The sequence below is a fragment of the Vidua macroura genome, chromosome 3 (genome assembly GCF_024509145.1).
Source record: "Vidua macroura isolate BioBank_ID:100142 chromosome 3, ASM2450914v1, whole genome shotgun sequence".
In the NCBI taxonomy this organism is placed as follows: Eukaryota; Metazoa; Chordata; class Aves; order Passeriformes; family Viduidae; genus Vidua; species Vidua macroura.
Genome location: NC_071573.1, coordinates 91544856 through 91561872, shown reverse-complemented (window position 1 = coordinate 91561872; position 17017 = coordinate 91544856). Strand labels below are relative to the sequence as shown.

The window sequence follows — 17017 nt, the reverse complement described above, 5'->3', positions numbered from 1 at the left end:
GCCAGGAGCCCTCCTTGCTGAGCAAGCCACGGTGCTACTGTTCCTGCCCAGGTCTGCAAAACTGACCTTTCGTCTGCAGACTCACAGCACAGATCGATACCGGAAAGCTCTCTGGAGTGGGATCCTCAGATGCTGCATCCCTGGGAATCAGGGGAAAGGAATGAGGGCAGAAAAGCAACAAACGCAGGCAGAGAAGGAGAAAACACACTGCCCAAGACAATACCTCACATAACCCCAGGCACGGCTTCTAATGCTGCTGGTGCCCGAAGGCTTCCAGGAGATGAAGAGATAAAAGCAAAGTCATAAAGTTTTTAAGACAGTCCCTGCACAGGCATCTGACACACTGACACATTTCTGTCGTCTGCCCTTCCTTTTCTGCTCATTTCCTAAGGCACTTGCTCTTTAAACACCTAGGTTTTAAAACGAGCGGGCCCCTTTCAGAAGCACTGCACATCTCCAGGGCGCTGGTTTAACGCGGCGTCTGCCCTGTCCCACACGCAGACCCGCGAACTACCGTACCAGCGGCTCCAGCTCTAAACCAGTAAGGCGGTCAGGGGCGCTGGGCAAGAGCTCAGGGAAGAAGTGGTAACAGCCTTCCCTTCCGAGGCCGACGAGCCCTTCCGCTGACACCCTGCCTCTCCGCAGGCTGCCCCCGCGGCCGGCAGTAGCCGCCTCAGCGCGGCCGGGCTGGCGGGATGCACACCCCACACACCCGCCACGGCGGAAAAACGCGGATCAGGGCTTCTGTCTGGAGCCGTGGCAGCGCTCAGCCCTCCGCGAGCTCCCCGGGAAGGCAGCTGCGGCCGAGGACGGGGGCTGAGGTGCGGGCTCTCCTCCCTTCCTGCCCCGGTTATTTCACCCCACCCCGTGCCCCGCACGGCGGAAAGCGCTGCCGCCGCCGCCCGGGATGCAGTATCCATGGCGATGCGGGATTGCATCATGCTCTTGACTAAACTGCACCGGGGAAAAGACGCTCCCGGCGAGAGCCCCGTCCCTTCCGCCGCCCCGTCCCCTCCCTTCCCCGGCCGGCCTGCCCGCCACTGCCGGCCCCGTCCCCGGCCACAGCGCCGCCGGGCACCAAGCCGCTCCGCTCCGCGCACGGCCAGCGCTGCCGCCGCACTTGTTGCGCGCCCCGCGGAGCGGCGACCCCCGCCCGCCGTGGCCCCCGCCCCTCTCGTCCTCCGCATCCCCCTCCGGGCCCGGACGGCCGCGCCGCATCCCGTCTCCGGGCGGGGAGCCCCGGCGCTGCGCTCCCTCCCGGCCGGGGACGCGGCCCTACCTGGCGGCGGCGGCGGCGCTGGGGGCGGCGGGCGGCACCGGCCGGTCTGTCCCGCTGCGAGCCGCGGGGGCGGGGCCGAGGGGCGGGCGCGGGGCGGCGGGCCCCGCCCTCCCGCCGGCCGTGGGCTGACGGTGACGTCAGAGTGGTGCGGGGGGCTCACGGGCGGCGGCGGAGGGGCGCTATGACGTCACGGCGGCAGAGGGCCAATCGGGCGGCGGCGGCGGCTCGGGAGCGGCTCGTGCCGCCCGGCGCGCGGGGCCGGCGCGCCCAACAGGTCCCGGGCGGGAAGGGCAGCGGGGAGCGCTGCTCGGGCCCTCAGGGCTCTCAGCCGGGCCGGGGCAGCGGGGGGTCCTGTGAAAAACAATATGGGGCCATGTAATTAAAGACTCTCATAATGAGGTGAGCCACGGGCCTACATTAAAGGTCGCGGGCAGATGTAGTTGATGTTTCCTGTGTTTTGAAGTAACGGGCTTTGCAACGTGACAGTATTTTTGAATGTAAGCTCTGGCTGCAATTAAGTAGATAGTATTTTTAACTCAGTCATATAATAAAACCGCTGGTTTTGTTGTGTAATTTACATGCATATGCTGAGCTGGTCCCCACAGTGTCAGATGTCTGAGGAAGGAATCTCAAAGCACCTTCTTTGGCTCCTTTCCAACGGCAGGGATGCTCAGCAGAGGAAGAAAAGTTCTGTCCATGCTCTCCAGACACTTCATTACCTCCCCGAGGTCCTAACGGGGCAACAGTACAGTGAGGGTGCCTTGATGTTCGTATGGCCAACAGGAATAAACCAGGTTGTTTCTTGCCTTCTCTCATGTATTCCCTTATGATGGAAGATGACCTTTTAATTTTTCCCCCCTCCGTAAGAGTTTGTTCCGTCTCTTCATTAATTAAATGAAAATGCTACATAAATAAAGAGCAGCTTTGCTTTGCAAAGGAGAGGAGTCAAGCAGCAATTTGCATGGGGTCTATTCAAGATCAAGTATCTCCACTCTATGGGAAGCAGTTAGCAATTGCGACCTTTGGTCACCACAATATAAAAAGGACATTAAGCTTTTCGAGAGCATGAAAAGGAGGATGTGAAGGGCCTTGAGGGGAAGCCATAGGAGGAGCGGCTGAGGTCACTTGGTCTCTTCAGCCTGGAGGAGACTGAGAGGAGACCTCACTGTGCTTTTCAGCATCGTCATGAGGGATAGTGGAGGAGCAGGCACTGATCTCTTCACTCTTGTGACCAGAGGCAAGACTTGAGGAGATGTCATGGAGCAGAGTCAGGGGAGGTTTAGGCTGGATATTAGAAAAAGGTTCTTCACCCAGAGGGTGGTTGGGCGCTGGAACAGCTCCCCAGGGCAGTGGTCACAGCACCAAGCCTCACAGAGTTCATGAAGCATTTGGACAATGCTCTTGGGAACACGGTGTGACTCTTGGGGTGCCCTATGCAGGGTCAGGAGTTGGACACAGTGATCCTGGGGAGGCCCTCTGACCCAGGATATACTATGATTCTATGAGTACAATAATGCAGAGTTTTTCCCAGTGGGATCAGAAATTATGTTCCTTAAGCTTTTTCTGGGATAAGACAAAATCTCTCACTAAAGTAAGCATTGAGGCTATGCCAAAGAGGGTGCTTTGAGATTCCTTCCTCTTATTTCTTTTATTAGAGTGGGATGTTAGGAGTGCTATTTGGTTGATGTTGCAGGGTTTTTTCCTCTTTTTTGTTTTAAAGCTCAAATCTTTATTTCCCTGAAGGACCAAACCCTTGCCTATGTGTTTTAACACTTTGGAAAAAATCCCCAAACCCTACAAAAACCATCACAACTGTCAGGTGAGTGTACCTTTCTGAAGGCCCTTGGGCCAAGTTTGTGTTTTGGATGTTTCTGAGGCATCCCTTCGTATTTGTGAGAAGTCAAGCTGTCTTAATTGTATAAGGCACAAGTCCCATTTTTTTCTCACTGGAGCCAAAATGTGCTGAGCTCACTGAAACATGACCAGCATTAGGTCTTTTCACATCTTTCACGCTTTATTTAAAGCACTTTTCAGTGTGCTTTAAATAAAATTCCTTCCCAAGAGGCATACACATTTGTTTCCATGGTTTATTGATGAGAGATGATTACACTGAATGTTACTTTCACAGCCAAAACAGCTTTCTAAATCTGGAATGTGCTTAAATAATTAAGACTCAATCTGGCTGTTTAAAAATAAAAATTAAGAACTTGAGATGCAGAAAGGGATCGAGCAACGGGGCATAGGGAGTGTAGCTGGCCAGTGAGCAGCACCCTATGCAGGAAAGAGATGTGCTGCTTCCTGGTCCCCACACTGCATCCCACAGGCAGGGAAGCGTGCCCCAGGCCCACCAGAGGCTGGCACGTACCTGCTGTGCCTCCCTTCACTGTGGAGCTTGCCTTTCTTGTTTGGTGGTGGGGTTTTAATGGGACTCTGTATGCCCAGGGTGCCAAGTAAGTGGCACTGGAGAGGGATGACACAACAGCTGATGGAGGAAACAATGAGGCTGAGGGGTGAGATTTTGGTTTTGCCAGCCCAGCTCTAGTGTGAGACTCTCAGACTGCCAGCTGGTCTGGTGGTTCATCCCTCTCCAGGTCTCTGCAAAGTGCTCATGCTGTTACCAGTCAGAGAACAAGAGCAATGTTCCAGCATGGGAAATGTCATTTCAGAATTGCCCATTTGGGAAAACTAAGCAAACAATGCCAAATGTCTTGGCATTAATGTTTGGCATTTAATAGAGGTAGGAGCTGGCCAGTGTCATTCTGAGCTGCAGATGCACTGAGTCCCAGCATCATCCTCATCTTCTTGGAGCATCTGCAGCTTTGTCAGAATTGAGGACATTACCATTGACCTCTCCACCGAGCACTGATGAAATTGCTGCTGGTATGTTTGCTAAGGAAGGGCTTCAGGGTTTAAAGAAGGGCAAATTAAACACTATTCAGGATTTAGACAGAAGAATTGCTAGGGCTTATGTAAAATAAGTTATACCTTGCATATAATTTTAAACTGTATCTCATTGTATTGTACTCCTGCCTTTTGAGAGAGACGAGGCAGAATCTGAGCACTGTGGAAAGCCAAGTCCTAGGTGACCCAGCCTAGGCAGCAGCAGTAGAGGTGACAAAGAGGCCTCAGCAGATAGAGCTATCCTCAATCAATGGTACACAAAGGGAAGATGTTAAATAGATACTAGTGTTTGAGAGTATGTGTAGGAAGAGAACAACTGGAACATTTGGAAATAAAGGGAAAAGTCAGTGAGAGCTGCAGAAACTGAGAGGACAAATGAGCTTGGAATGGAAGGCCCACCAGCATGGTGTTTGAAATTAGCCTGGATAAAGGGTTAGAAGTGTGTCTTCCAGGGAAACAAGCCCAAATGGTCATCTTTTGGGGGGTGAGTTACCAAATCTGTCTTCTTTTTTTGAAAAAAAAGATTGTTAGAAATCCTAGCTATGCCTATGTAGTAGTGGTTCATCATCCACACTGTAATGAATAGGTCCTTGTTTTGATTAGAAACAAATTAATCAAGATTTTCCAGAAGTAAATTAACAAATTGATTAGAATAAATAGCCATCATTTCCCACTCAGTCATCTTAACAGGATTTTTCAGTTCTGCCCTGAGTTTGCCTTGGCATCCATCCAAACTGACTGTGGCAGCTCCATGTTCTTTATCAGCACAGTAAATGGGATGTGATTACTGTTCCTAGATCAAACACTGGACTAAAGGATCAGGCTTGAAACTGCAACATCTATTTCTTCTGAATATGGTGTTTTCTTCTGTTGTGCAGATGACAAATGCCTCATGCTATGTGTATAGCTTTGTCTAACTTTTAAGTACTTGTCTGTTGTAGAAAAAACTTTCAAGCAAGTCTTTCTTCACAATTTTGTATTTTCAAGACTCATAAGCAAGTGACTGGATGAAGCTGCTGTTTTGAGATTCCAACACAGAACTGGTGTGAATGCACTCACTTTCTGTTCTGAGGCATGATCATGTTACCAACCGTTCTTAGCTTTTGAGGGTGCTTTTTGCAAAATTCTTATGGGCTAGAGTGGAAAAAAATTCTTGGCCCTCTGTTTATAATCCATTTTCATGCATTTTACATTAACAGTAGTTACTATTTTGCATTTCCTCTTCCTCTTACATCTCCCTGCAGTGTGCGGTAGTGTAGGCAAATAATTGAATAAGCTTGAAGACCTACACCAACTCACCAAACTTTCAGTGTGTTTTAAGAGCCAGATTTACCCCAAATAGTGTCCCACAAGACCAAAATATTTTATTTCTTGTCAAATAGGTCAAATAATTACAGAATTTCCTCTGTCACTGTTGTTAGTATGTTCTTCTTTCTTACCATGCTGCTCATAATTTCAGAGAGAAAATGTGATTAAAGTCCACCTTTGTCAATGCTGCTAAAGCTTTATTTGCCTTGAGTTCAGAGACTAATGAGTCACAAGAATCTTGCCACTATGTAACACCTAGTTTGCTCCTATGGCGCTGTTGGGGCTGCTAATAGGAGACACAGAAAGAATAACAAGGTGTTTCTAATGATCAAGTAGTTCCAAAATGGGTATGAAGAAAGTGGTCGCTTAACCCAGAGTTACGTAGTGACTAGCTCAGCTAACGCGTGTGGCTAGTGCCGTCTGCAGTCTGCCTCCTCTTTCACAGTGTCTGCAGGAGAAGTGGAAATCTGTACTGGCTTGTTTATAACCCTGTACTCAGACCACAGCTCTCTCTGGGGCAGACCCAGGCTGTGGCAGGGCATGACCCACCTTAGCCCATCCAGGGGTTTGCTGGTGACTGCAGTGTGCTGGGGATGGGGCAGCGTGGAGAGTCACCCTGGTGTGCCTCTGTCCCACTGCTCTGCTCCAGCCCCAGAGAGCCCTGTGAGCCTGGCTCTGCTCTCTCCTTCCCTGCCTACTTTTGGGTATTCCCCTCAAAATTTGGGCACATCTACAGTGAAGAGTAGAAACTCTTTAAGCGGAAAATATATTTTCACTTCATATAGCAAGCAGCTTCTTCTGGAGGAGAGTGGTTTTATATGAGCTAATGCTAATCAGAGTAGGGTGAACAAAGTATAAGCTGCATTATTTTAAACTGTATCTCATTGTATTGTACTCCTGCCTTTTGAGAGAGAAGAGGCAGAATCTGAGCACTGTGGAAAGCCAAGTCCTAGGTGACTAGTAATTGGATGCCTTGCTCCTTGCCTGTTTCTGCTATGGTGTGTTTTTGTTGACTTGCTGTACGGATTACAACATCTAATCCTTAAAATCAATGTGTGGTTTTCCAAAGAATCATAAATCCATAATTGTCCATTGCAGCCTGACATCAATTTTCTTCTTAATCTCAGAACTAGTGGGACTGGGATTTGGACCTGTCATATTACTCAGTATAAGGGAGCTGGTAGGAGTGCAACACTGTATTTCCATGGAGTATTAGGTGTTCTGATTTAGAGAATCAGTTAAGGGCAGCATTTGCAATCCCTCTTTGTGTGCCATGCTGCCTATCCCTTTCTCTTTAATCACAGCCAGTGTAAACTGTTTGAGATAATCCTGTTCTTGAGAAAAAACACTGTCTTACTGCTTAGAGCAAACAGTGAATAATGTTTTAAAAAAAGAGATGAGGGAAAGTATTTTTGTAAATGCTCTGGTTTGTCTGAAAACATGTAATGAATCTGAATGGTTGTCATTCCGTGTTGGAATTCTAAAAGTATTAAATCTATTCAAACTGCTTTGTTGGTGGACCTCATGGTGTCAGGACAGTTATTCAGTCATCACTGTCATCATGTTTTTGAGGGGACTGTTTCCCTACAGAGCACTCTGATCTTGATATAAGTCCTTTCCTCTTTCAGCTTTAAGTGTGCATAGAAAATCTATTGTGCATTTTGAGAAAACCATTATACCTGGACATTTGTCCTGAGTTAAAACTATTGTATACTATTTCAATAGTCTGTTTTATTGAAGTATCACTATCTGTGCAGACCAGCCTGCAGCCTGCCTTCCTGGCTGCAGGATACTCAACCTGTACAGCCTCAGTACACAACTCTTAGCCCTCTCCTGCCCATCTCCCCAGCAGAACCTGCAAATCCAGTGTGCCGTCTCTGCTGCTTGCTCAGCTAAAGTGTTCAGATACCCTTTCCCACTTTTAAGGATTATTCCAGCTCTCACCCGGGAAGGCAGAACCTGCCTTTGCCCTGTGGTCTTTGCAGCCTTCTTGGGACTTCCACTCACAAGGCCTGGGAAAAAGGAAGGCTGATAATGTATTTTACAGACAGTTGGAAAAAAAAATGCCAAGATAAAAACTAAACATACAAAATAACTGGTGTTTTGAGGTTTTTCCCATTCTCACTGATCATCTTCAGAGAGCCCTCTGGAGATGTGCAGTTGAAGAGTGAGCCACTCAAAGCAATGGCTGCTGTTGATGTTTCTAGCCCTGCTGCTGACCTCAGGAGAACTGTGATGGGGCCTTGGGTGGGCTCCTCAGCTGTAAGCTACCAGCAGCAACCTGCCAGCTATTGGGAGTAGTCTTTGGTGAGTGATATAGTAACCAATCCAGGTCAGATTTTGTGTAGGAGGTATTTTAACGTAACGTCTTGTCAGATGAAAAGTATTTTGGCTTTTCCTGGGAAGGATGGGTAATTTGTCTTTTATTCTCATAGGAATGCAGTTTTTTTCCCAGCTGTGAACAATACAAGATATAGGTAGATAATGAGATAAAAAAATGGTGGATATTCCTCTCTTCCTCCCTCACTCTTCTCTTGTTTTGACCACTCACACTGTAAACTCAGGGCAGGGACTCTCCCACTATGTGCATGCATAGTACACTTCAAATACTTACATGGGAGAAGGTATAGAAATGTCACATCCCCTGGAACAATTTTGATAATGACCCAAGGAGCTCTAGGGGAAGACTGGGTACACTCCTGTTCACTATGCAGAGGAGCCTCATGGGCTCATCATGAAGTTGTAAGTAAGCAAAAGTCTTAGAGATGGTTGAATCCATTCCCTCACCCTTAGGCAGACTGAGATTTTCCTTCGCATATCCAAAGATCCTGAACTATTCCTGCTGTGCAAGGTCAGCAGCCAGAAAGAACATCCCCAGCCCCACAGATCATCATGTCCCAAGTGTGTAGGTTGAGACTGTGACTGCCAACCAAAGCCATGTTAAAGTCCACAGAAGGTCGTGATGGGGTCCTGGGAAAGAAGAGTTCTTGCTTTGAGCAGAGGCTGTAGTCTCTGGGGACTGATCTTCAAAGAAGCAAGACTGATTTACACTTTGGAAAATAAATTATATATAAGACAATGCTCTGGTTAGTCTCATTAATTTCTTGCATCTTGCCTTCCTCACAACTCTTTTCAAACAAAGTGTCTACTTACTTCAGCATGAAAATAGTATTTAAAATACTTGGGTTTGCTTCCAAAACTTTTTTTTTTTTAATGCTGCTGAGGTGACATTTCTCCAGACTTGTCTTTTACGAATAAATACATTTGAGCTTACAGTCCTGTCTTTTAGTTTTATCTTTTTTCATTAAGCCTTACACCTATTCTGATGACACCTAACATTTCTCCTGTGCCTCTGGTACATAATTTGGTCTATAGTCTTCTTTACAACTTCCTAGCTTCATAATTTATTGCATTTTTAGCATTTTCAAGCTGCAGTCTGCTGAAACCTGTTTATTTGTCTGCTGTAATTTTTGTTTCCAATCCTTTGACACAAATTTTCATTTCAGTATTTGAGCAGCAATATCTGACAAACAATTATTAGGGTTTCTTGTGTTCATTGGTCTGTTTGAAAAGGAGGATGACATGATTACAGTATTGTCAGAATCTACATAGTGACCTTTCACATCCATATCCATCCTACTTAGCTTCATGGCGCTGATGATGAGATGGATGTGGGTCATGTTGACTGCTTCCCTGAGTAGCAGGTTAATGCATACACACCTCTAAGCAGCTGCCTTTATGAAAGTACTGGAATTATGATATACAGTCCTTGTTTTTTGTCTGTCCTTATTTGTCCCATATAACTCCATTTTAAATGAGGCAAAAGTCCTGCTACAGTTTTTGAGTCCTGCTACAGTTTTGTCTCTTGCATTTAAGGTTTATCTTTTCTATGATTTCTGTGGCAAAATATTTTGTTTCTGAACTTGATCTCATTTTTTGCTTTGGCTGTATCACTGTCTAGTTGCTGTACTGTTATGATTTGATAACTTTAAATACCAAATTTGTATCTAATCAAATTTAGAAGCATTCTGTGTTCTTGTAATTGTGTTTTTTCCCATTTAAAAGGAAGTGCTTTAGTATAGTTGGACTAAAGGCTGCTTTTATTTTATTGTTGGAGTAATTTTATTCACTGAATTATTCTAAAATTGAAAGTTGCTGTGGCTTGTTCACTGCTGCCCCCAGCCTCTGCATGGGAATGGCTGTTGTGGGATGTCCCTGGACCCTTTCATCTCCAGGATAGCTTCTCTGTGTCAGGACAAAACACCTGGAACTCAGAAATGCCAAGTTACTTGTCTTAAATGAATTACCACATCAAGCCAATAAGTTGTTTGTGCTCTTACTCTCTGTTGGAAATGAGAAATAAAGCGCATGAGTCTAAACCTTTGCAGATCAAAGGTACCATGCTATGCTTTTGCTGGGGACTGAGAGCTTTTAGTTTTTGCTTCTGCACAGGCACTTGGTCAGCTGCAGGCGCCTGAGCCCTTACATACATTTTAACAAGAGCTAAAGTAGTTCAGTGTATGCTGAGGACACTTACTGCTGCTACCCGCTCTCCTCAGCACCAGCAACTCTTCTAGGCATGTATATGAGAGTGCCTCTCTTCTCATAATTATAGTATCACTACCAACATGATAAAATTAGACAAGTTAAAAATTGTCTGAGCTGAAATGCACTCAACTCCAGATGCAGTTATCACTGAGAAAACTGCTTTGAAGCTTTAGCTCCAGATAGGTGATATCCTGACACCCTCCTCACCTTTCACTTGAATGGAGGTTTTTGCATGGACTTAACATACATGGATAGTCTTTGTAAACAGCTCTTCTTGTCTTTTTATTTATACCAGTGGAAGCATTAGAGGCTCAATGGGGTACTTTTTTACATAATTCCTTTATGTCACCTGCCAGCCAGGGAGTTGTTATTTTATTACAGTTGTTCCTCATTAACTATGTGCATTTTCTGTGTAGGGGGCTGCATAGAGCATCCTCTGAAACTTGGAAGAATAATGAGTTCACTTCTTTATTCTGTATGAGGTGTCCATGCTCCTTGTTTCTCACCTCTTGCAGATAGTGGGCGTGAGCCCTGCACAGCATGGACAAGACATTCTACCTTTGAACTGCTGCCAAGTACAATGAACTGTCAGCTTTGATGTATCCTGTTTTTTTCAACCTACTTTTACGAGGAAAAAGAAGCATCACTGAGTCTATTTGCTTTTTTGCTATAACTGCTTCTCATATAATTTTGACAAGCTAGTTGCCTTGTTATATCCCTTGTATGGATCATTGATCGTGTCACCTTTTATAATCATTGCATTTTTGTTCCAGCTCTGCAGTGAGAGCACTGTCAGCAGAGAAAAGGTAGTGCAGAGCTCAGACTTCTGCCCTGTTCTCACGAATGCAGTAGCAGGAGATTCATCATCAGAGGCTCTCATCAGAAACCCCCATTCTTCACATAGTTTTGAAGATCTTGGCAGACTTTCTGCTTCCACCCACACTGTAAAGACTTGTATAATAATGCCAACAGCGTGAAGCCCATTAATATCAGAATGGGAGAATAACTGAGTCCAGATTTGCCTTTTGATAATGGAGAGTTGTCTTTTTTAAAGGAAGGCAGAAAAGTGCGTTTCAGCTCATAAAGCTGGCAGATGTCTGACACTGAAGCAGCAATGTATGTTTGCCCCATGAGTGCCTGGATTCCAGGGCGGGTTGAGGCAGAGCATCTCTTCCTCAACTGTGTTTGTATTGTGCCTGCTGCCCCATCCACAAGGAGCTCTGTGGGATGTGACCTGTGGGCAAGACTACTTACCACCCCTCCTGCTTCCAACACACAGCTTTGTTATACGTGGATCCTCTGTTTTATTTCAAGGTGCTTGCTGTTCTCCTGCCCTTTCCTCAACCCTAGCCTCTGCCAAACTGACTTAAAAGCTGCAGTCATCTGATTTCTTCTGGAACATTGCTCTGACAAGGAGGCTTAGCGTTCCCAGTGCTGCGGCTTTAAAGGATGACTATCCCCAGGGGTGGCAGGATGGGCCACACAGGCACTGAGGGGCTTTGAACTCCACTCTGTGTGTATTGGCACCACAAGCTAGTGCCTCTGTTTAATACATTTATCAGTGTTTCTTACTGCACCATTGTACTCTACAGTATGTAGAATTGATTTGACATGAATCAGCAGGGGAAGCTTGCACATCCCAAATGAATGATGTGCAACGTTGGCTTTATAAAATACTCATCCCCAGTTGATGCTTGCAGCACAACATTGCACACCTAATTGCCTACATGTAGAACTGTGTCAGCAACCTGCCTGGGTAGGTGCAGTAAACTAACATAGCTAAGGTGTAATGGGTTTCTTTTTTTAAAAAAGGAGGGAAAGATCTGGTTTACATTTTTACGGAACCAGGATCCAGCTTCTTCTTAAACTCAAAGTGCCATTGATTTTAACAGTAGAAGGAATGAGCCTCACATTGATTTTAGACAACAACTAAAAATTGGATTTTGTGTGGCAAATTGTTCTTGGATCATGACTAATTCTATCACTTCGGGTAAAAGCTATTAAAAATCCCCATCGTTATCATATTCCCTTTTAAATGCTATTTTATCTGAAAAAAACCCCATCTCTTGTGAAGAGGAAAGAAACCAAATTCTGTACTCATTTCAGTTTTATCTATCAGACAAGATTCTGCATTCCGTAAAAACTGTAAGCGGAGGAGTGAACTTGCAGATTCTAGGAGTGAGGGCTGGGGGCAGGGTCACCCCGGCTCTGTGCTCAGCGCTGGCCGCCGGGATCGTGCTGCAGGGAGCAGCGCTCCCATCGCGGCGTCCGCGGGCAGCCGCGGTGACTCAGGCGCCGCTTTGGCCCAGCCCTTGCCGGGAAGCTTGTGTTTTGTTTTCCACAGTCAGTCCTGCCTCAGGATGTGCTGCTGCGAGCCACGCCCTGAGGTACTTCAAGGCATGGTTTGCTTTTTTTTTTTTTTTTTTCTAAAGGCATGAACAGGTTGTGCTTGGCTTGATTCATGCTCACTCCTCTTCTGGGAGTGCCTGAGGAGGTGCCCGAGGGGCAGACTGAGGTGCTGATAACATCCCAGCAGACGTGTAGGGACTAATTATTTATGTCATGCCCTCTTCACGTTGCTTTAGCTTCAGCTGAGGTGCAAATGTGCCCTGCCCTGGCCAGGGGCAAGTGGCCCTGGCCACAGCAAGCATCTCTCTGGGCTGCATGAGGCTGGAAGGCAGCACCGGGCTCCCAGAACTGACAGGAGGGGTGAAGGCCTGACCATGGCTGTGAAAAGGAAAATAAGGACTGTAGAGGAGGTGTCTTGTGTCTTATGAGATCTTCTGTACCTTAAGAGAGAAAAGCAGTTGGCATTATTCGGAGCCCTCTCCCTGGGCATGCTATTTGTACGGTTGGTATCATTACCAGAAGCTTTGCTTGGTGAGACACCTACAAGTATGTTTTTATGTTTAGATTATTCCGATTTTTGTTAAAATTTGAATTTAATTATTTAAATTCTAGCAAACAGTGAGGGATGTGGCCGTCATGATGCCATGCCTGGCACAGCATCTCAGCCTGCATCACTATGGAGACTTGTGCTTACTGTCAGGAAGGGTAGTGGTCTGGGGCTGAATGGACCTAAGCTGAACAGAAGTTAGGGACCCAAATTGCTTCCAACCTCATCCAGTACCTTTATCTGTTGGTCTTGCCCATTTGCAGATCAGTTTTGTGTTAGTAACATGAACCTCTGCTTGGCATTTTCTCCCTCCACTGACTGTCCACTGGCTGATGTCTCTTCCAGTCTGTCAGTCTGCGCTCTTCTAACCATGACTATTGAGTGCACCCTCACAGTCCAGCATGGGGATGTTTGGGCCTTGTTCACCAGAGAACACAGAAGTCTCTTTCTTCACACTATATTTGCATGGTCACGTCATCTTAAATCCTGTGGTTAGGACCAAAGTTCCTCCATCAGACCATGTTTCATCCCTCAGATAAATTCAGATCAGAAAAGCATTCACCCATGGCATATGGTATTTTTTTCAATACCAGCATAGCTGGCATCTGTCTTCAGGTACTTTCAGAGCATCCTCTTTTTCTTCTAAAAATATGTACTTCCTTCCTGTACCTCCCTCCTTTTTATATTATCTAGTATCACCAAAGTCACAAATATTTATGGTGTTGGTTATTCAGTTTAGTTAGCTGAGAGAAAGAATCAAGAGAGGTCATAAAGTGAAACTGAAAGCTAGTAGAACACTGGTAGGAAAACAAAAGGAAGTTATCCTAAGGGCAGAGCTGAGGAGCAGAAAGAAATCATGTGAAATCTGAAGAGATGGTAATGAGGAAATGCTGCCTGGAAAATAGATGGCATTTTGAACAGCGTAAATAAACTGTTGAACTATAAAGAATACATCCATTCATATAAAATCTATTGTAACATTCTCTTTTTTGAAATATCAGTGGCAAAACCCAGAACCGTATCTTATTTTAAAACGGCAACAGAAGCTGTAAGCTTCACTTTCTTGGAAATGTTTGCTAGCACCAGCAGTCCAGCCAGCTGAAGGTAAACCATCTCCCTGGCTTTGCCAAGTACCTGAACCTTCCTCCTGCTAAAGAAAGGCAGAAAATCAGAAGGGAAAAATGCCAGGGGCTGTCAGCACTTCTGCTCAGCTCTCCAGGTGGTCATTGTGTAAAGGGCAAATGGCAGGAGAACTGCTCAGCATGTTGGAAACACAGCACCCAGTGCTCCAAGCCCAGCAGCAGCTCATCAGATAGACCTCGTCATTACTGATCCCTGGTGCCTTTTTTGTACAGTGCTAATCATCATCTTGGCTGTTTTCCAGCTGTTTTCCAGCTCACATGACTGCCTGTTGAAATTATCTTCAACAGCTTGAGCTAGGTTTGGTATCTTTCTGCATGTCCTAGGAGTGCTAGGGAGATGTGTCCGCACCATGTCCTTACTGCAGCTCCTGACTGAAGGCATGTAGATGATGCCCTCCTCTCTCTGTCTCTGCCACTTTTTCATGTCTTAGAGCAAGGTGCTTAATAATTTTGCTGGGTTTTAGATCACACAACTGGAAGTTGCTTTCAAGGTCTAAAATATGGCCCTAGCCTTATTAACAGCTATGTGCTTCCAGACAGGAGAGACCCTGCATATAAATGCCATCTACTACTTACTCCAGGCAATTGAACAGAAGTGCCTTGTCAGCTTCCCAGGTGACAGCTGGCCTCCATTGTCTGTTTGCTGTCAGCCCACAGGAAAATCATGTAAAACCTGTTGGCTGCAGGGATGGAAATAACAACTGCCCCAGGCTGAGAAAGGCTGAGCAGGATTCATCAATGTTACAAGCAAGGCTGGGAAGCTGCCTGTGGCAGCAAGACAGGGGAGCTGTGAGCTGCTTACCTTGGCTGCACTTACTCCCAAAATCCTGGCACCTGATGGCTCTGATCCCACTTTGCTTTTTCACCTCTCCCCAGAACCATAAGCAGAGTCTCTTCACGCTTGAATTTTGCTTATTCTGCTGAGAAATTTGGAGCCACTGTCATAGACCAAATTGATGAACTTCAACTGACAAACATAAATCTTTAATCACAGTAATTTACCCTCAGTGTACCACCGCAAGAAAACAGATCAAATTATTCTCCCAGCTCTGAGCAATTGCACAATTTCCAGGAGCTTTTGTGAGGGGAGGATATGGCCCCTAATCTCCCAGGAGAGGCACAGTTGCTGCTCAGAGTACCTCCTCCCAAAACCTCTGAGCTCTTGGGCAGTTTTCCTTTCAAATTGCCTTGAAAGTATAAAAAAAATAGAGTAATCTGTTGAGGCAAGCTTGGCTGAATGTTTCATTGTTCCTTTGTTTCTCAACACGTGGAAGCTGATTTACTTCTGCTGCTATCCAGTCAGAGAGGAACAACCGCTTTATAAAAATAATACTTGGGAAACACAAGGGAAAACAATTGGACTTTGAACATGAATGGCCATAAGCCCAAACAGAGTCATGCCTGACAATGAAGAAAAACTTAACAGATTTATTCTTTCTATATATAAAACAAATTATGTTTTTAAATCCATAAGAACAGATGCCCTTTGTTTTCAATGCATGGTCAAAAACAGTGGCATTGGCAGCAGGGGGAAACAGTTTTAATGCTTTGCTGGGGAAAATGACATTGGCACTTCCCATCTTTGTCAGTGAACTATTCCCCAGATGTGGCAAACAGCCAGCCATGGCTGGGGCACACTTGAACTCCTCCTGAAAGCCATGTTTTCCCCTTTTCCCTCCCATCTGTAGAGTTCAGTGCTTGCTCTGAGGTCACTGAGTAAGCCTGTTAGACAGGCTCAAGGTATTATTAACAGTGAAATATTCCTGAGCTGCTCTTGTGATTTTTTTACAATACTACCAAAAATATGCTAGTGCAATATTGATTTCCAGGCAGCAACTGAAGAAGCCAAACATATAATGATAAGTACAAATGTATTTTTGTCATCCACAGAGGGCCTTACTGAAAGCACAAGAATGAGCTCTAATGTCTGCATAATCCTGTGCTTGATTTCTTACTCTTTTTTCCAGGATCCACAAGAAATTTAGCTTGCGGCAAGAGGAGATTTTGGTTTTGCTATGAAAACATGACAAAATAATAGTTTTCACATAAAATCTTAAATTGTGTGGTAATCTTATCTACCAGAAGATGAGAATAATTTAAGAGAAACCACTTAAAGCATTTTGCAACAATTTTGTGTCCTCTGGTATTGGGAAGAGGCTTTAAAATGTGGATACATTGCAGGCTGTTATATCTGGCCAGAAAGATGTGTGTAAGTACATGTGTCAGCAGAGCAATAACCACTTTCTTCTCTTGCAGTAATTTGAAATTTTATGCCATTCCTTACACCTCCTGCAAAACGGACTATTAAGGACAAGGCCTAAATGCAGCAAAGTCACCTACTGTCTCTTCTACATTTTGTAAAGGATGAAGCTTTTATCAAATTCACCTTTTTTGTGATTTTTGTATTGCTTTCCTTGTTCTTGTAATTACACAATTCAAATGCAACATTCAAAAGGGGTAAATGCTCCTCAGAAACAGCTTTCTCTCTCTACCCATTGGTTACTAATAACTGCTGTAGTGGACAGGACAGGACAGCAGGCATGCTGTACTCTTGATCTGTCTTCCTCTTTCAAAAATGTTAAATAAAATTTTTCCCAAAATATGTTCAATGTTTTTGCAAAGGACTCTAAGGGTATTGCCTTCATACATTTAAACAAAACCTCAGTGCAGATGTAGGTAATACAACATCACTGGTGAGTGGATAAGCAGACAAGAAAAATGAAAGGTAATCTGTTTACCCATTCCAATTGCAAAACCCTCCTGCTGGATGGCTCTCTGCTGTCACTTACTGTCTGTGTAATGCCAAGGTAACCTCAGTGCTGTAACTCTGCATCCACAGCAACACAGGTGAGGGAACCCACACCTAGCAGCTTACCTCGAGTTGATTTTAAATGCTCTGGACATCCCCTTCTGTCAGGCAGTGTTTTGCATGGCTCTGCGTAG

The 17017-nt window shown here is 45.3% G+C and overlaps 1 protein-coding gene and 1 long non-coding RNA gene across 4 annotated transcripts in view; one reads left to right on the top strand and one right to left on the bottom strand.

Annotated features, from left to right (window-relative positions):
* Positions 1 to 1350, bottom strand: part of ELOVL5 (ELOVL fatty acid elongase 5) — a 39531-nt gene extending 38181 nt beyond the window's left edge. The window contains exons 1-2 of one of the 3 annotated variants that reach the window (XM_053973925.1): positions 1280 to 1321; positions 67 to 140 (exon numbers count right to left, since the gene is read on the bottom strand). The gene's annotated coding sequence lies outside the window, so the exon portion shown is untranslated. Of the gene's footprint in view, positions 1 to 66; positions 141 to 223; positions 242 to 1279 lie in introns of those variants that run through there. The other 2 variants (XM_053973927.1, XM_053973928.1) reach the window with 2 other exon arrangements.
* A 172-nt stretch (positions 1351 to 1522) lies between these two features.
* LOC128805522 (uncharacterized) lies at positions 1523 to 16578 on the top strand. The gene is made up of 3 exons (XR_008436472.1): positions 1523 to 1678; positions 3000 to 3098; positions 16331 to 16578. It is a non-coding gene; the product is annotated as an uncharacterized LOC128805522 (long non-coding RNA).
* The last annotated feature ends 439 nt before the right edge of the window (positions 16579 to 17017 follow it).